This window comes from Rhododendron vialii, chromosome 3a, assembly GCF_030253575.1.
Source record: "Rhododendron vialii isolate Sample 1 chromosome 3a, ASM3025357v1".
In the NCBI taxonomy this organism is placed as follows: Eukaryota; Viridiplantae; Streptophyta; class Magnoliopsida; order Ericales; family Ericaceae; genus Rhododendron; species Rhododendron vialii.
Window position 1 is genome coordinate 21,766,856 of NC_080559.1, and position 3,508 is coordinate 21,770,363.

The following is a 3,508-nucleotide window of genomic DNA, read 5'->3' on the forward strand; positions in this document are numbered from 1 at the left end:
ATTGGACCAACCCCTTCATCATATAGGTGGGCCTCAGCATGGTTAGTAGAGGCCTGGAATGGTCTACGGTCAGCCTATATTACCTTCACGTCGTCTTGATTCCAAAAAATAAGACATTGGTGAAGGGTTGAGGGGACCGCTATACAGGAATGAATCCAATCTCTCCCCAGTAGCACATTGAAGGAAGAGTGTGAATTGACAACAAAGAAAGGTGTTGTTAAGGTCTTGGACCCTATCGTTAAGTTCATGATCAAAATACCTTGGCATGCTGTCTCCTTCCCAGGGAAGTCAGTCAAGGTGGCGTTGCATGAAACCAGGTCTTGATCAGTCTTCCCGAGCCTCTGCATCATGGCCTTAGGAATGAGATTGGCTGCTGAGCCGTTGTCTACCAGGATACGGTTCACTGGCATCCCATCAAGGCAACTAGTAATGTGCAAGGGCTTGATGTGTTTGTTCATCGTAGGACTCGGCCTCTCAAAGATCACGCTAGCCGCACGATCTTCATTCTTCTCTTCGGTCTCGTCCTTTAGCACGATCACTGAAGGCCCATTCAGTCCTACAGAGAAGGACTCATTTAAAATCTCCGCTGTCTGCCCCATCTCTACAACATCTCCCTCCATGGCCGTTGGAGTATAGTCCTTGGCTTCCAGATCTGCTGGTAAGAACACGACCATGTTGCATTGCATGTTATGACCCTGTCCAGGCACAAACACCTTAGCCTGTGGATTCAACTTGGACTTGCCCTCCGAGTCTGGCTTTTTAGGTTCAAGGGCTGTCCTTTGGAGCAAAGAGACTTGTCTTGGTGGAGGCTGAATCCTAGCCTCCTTAAGAGTTCTTTCCAAGAAAGGTTGTTTCTTGGGTACCGTTGCCTGCTTTGGAGGTGGTTTGGTAACAGCCTCTTTGTACGTCTTTTTGAACGGGATTTGCTTCTGGGGTAAAGTCCTCGGAGGAGGCTCAAAGATAACCTCTTCCATAGTCCTTTCCAAAAGCTTGTATACTCTTTTAGCCTTAGGTTTTTCGACCATAGGCTCTTCCACTAGGATCTCCATCTTCGTCTTCCCCTTTGGATCATCTCCATTTATGAGGTCATCTTCATTCATGGGATCGTCAAGTAGGTCTGCTTCTTCCTCAGCCCTTCTTGCTGCCTGCTTGAATCGTTGGCAGCGCCTCTTCTGATATCTGGACAAAGGTGGAGGTTCAGAGGGAAACTTTGGATGTTCAACCCTATGCCACTCATCTGGAGAAGTGACTAGAGGTTTCACAGCCCTTGATTTATCCCTGGAAGGAGCAGATATCCTCAAGATGACGAGCTCATCTTCAATTTCAACTAACCCTGGCTGAATTCGGTTGAACACAGATTCGCGTACAACCCTTTTCCCTTTAGACCTGCGTGGCTCCTTAGGACTTGGCTCAACCCTTCCCACAATAATGCTTTTTAGGACTGGCTTGCTAGGACTGGCATGATGTCCACACTCTGTACACACCATGGAACAAGTTGGTTTATTTGGTTTCTTCACTCCCGAAGGTCTGGACCACCAAGAGTTCAGTTTTTCGAACCTTCTAACCCGCTCAGTCCTGACATCGCCCTCATCATAATAAGGATCCCAATACCTGCGTGAGCTGGACTTATAGACTGCTCTGGAAGGGGCTCCCAAACTTATCTTCTGCCTAGGAACAGTCCTAGGCATGTCCCTTATGTTGACGGAGACCATATTTGTACTCAGCCCTGAAGGAAAGGGATTGCCATCCACCCCCATAGGCTGCTTGTCTTTTTCATGGAATTTGAACTCTCCCCGCTCAATTTTGTCCTGGATATCATTTCTAAATACTATGCAGTTATTAGTAGTATGACTCCAAGAATTGTGATACTTACAATACTCTTTGCCCTTCAGTCCTTTCGGAGTTGGAATCTTGTGACCAAAGGGCAGTTTGAGCAGCTTGTCGGCCAGGAGTTGATCAAAGATAGCTTCAGCCCTACCCACGTCGAATGTATAGGTCCTGGTTGACTTATTGAAAGTGCTCTGGGCTGGCTGCTTTGTGGGTTCCATCTTGACAAAGGCCTTGCAAACGTATGGCTTTTTGTTGATGATTTCAGCCACTGCCACGTCAGGGTCTGCCTCTGCTTCCACTACAGCAACCTCAGCCCTACCCACGTCGAATGTATAGGTCCTGGTTGACTTATTGAAAGTGCTCTGGGCTGGCTGCTTTATGGGTTCCATCTTGACAAAGGCCTTGCAAACGTATGGCTTTTTGTTGATGATTTCAGTCACTGCCACGTCAGGGTCTGCCTCTGCTTCCACTGCAGCAACCTTATAATTAGGGTCGCGGTAATACGTCCCTTTGGATGCCGTCTTCCTGTCCTGCTCTTCCGCCAAGAACTTTTCATAATGAGAAGCCTTAGAAGATAATTCGAACAGGTTTCTGAACTCTGTTCCATAAAACTTCTTCCTCATTTCAAAGCCCAGGTCGTTTAGTGCTATACGCACGTATTCGGCCTCATGAAGGACTATCTTGCATTTGAATCGAGCAGTTTTGAAACGTAAGAGGTAGGACTCCACAGACTCTAGATGGGTTTGATGATAGCATGACAAGTCTGCCAACGTGACTTCTGGTTCTACCCTGTAGAACTGCTGGTGGAACATCTCCTCCAACTGTGCCCAGGTCTGCACCGAGTTAGGTGGCAAGTTGATGTACCAAGTGAAGGCTATCCCAGTAAGAGAATTGGGAAAAAGCCTCAACTTCAGTGCATCAATGGTTCCAGCTTCTCCATATTGAACTTGAAACCTGGCAATGTGCTCCACCGTCGACTACATGCTCTCACCATTGAAGGTCTGAAATTCTGGGACTCTATAACCCTTTGGGAAAGGTGTATTGTCCACCTCCTCGGTATGAGGCTTCCTATACATTGGCCTTCCCAAAGGTCTGAAACCAGGTCCTAACTGCTCCTGGAGCAGGTTCAAGACTTGATCCCTTCCCATGACTGGGTCTGGCTCAGGAGGCGGCTGTGGGTGCGCCTCTTGTGCCTGCTGGTTCTGGGCTGGACTTGCCCCCTGAGTATCAAAGCTTTGAGGAGTATGTGTAATTCCTTTATCCTTTCCAGAGCCCTGGCCTCCTTGCAAAGGCCTTCTGTCCATCTTGTCAGACTTGTCAAGCTTGTTCTGGTCCTCGACCAAAAGAAACCTTTGATCGTTATTTGGAGGCGTCGAAGCTCCTCCAATCACGACTCCCTTCTCTTTTTGCCCCCCGAGTGCAGGGCTATTAGACGAAGTGGCATGGTAAAATGTCTGAGGAGGGGGAGGAACCCCCAATAAGCCAGCTTGGTCTTGACCGTTGCCAAAGACACCAAACTGTGGAAAGCCCTGCTGCTGAGGAGCGAGCGGTAGCCTCTCTGTAAGCGTAGCAACCATTTTATTGACTGCTATGGTTAGAGGTTCCAAGGACTAAGTGAACGATTGCGAGATTGACTGCGTAACGTTGTTCGAGATCTCACGTCCCGCCATGAACATAT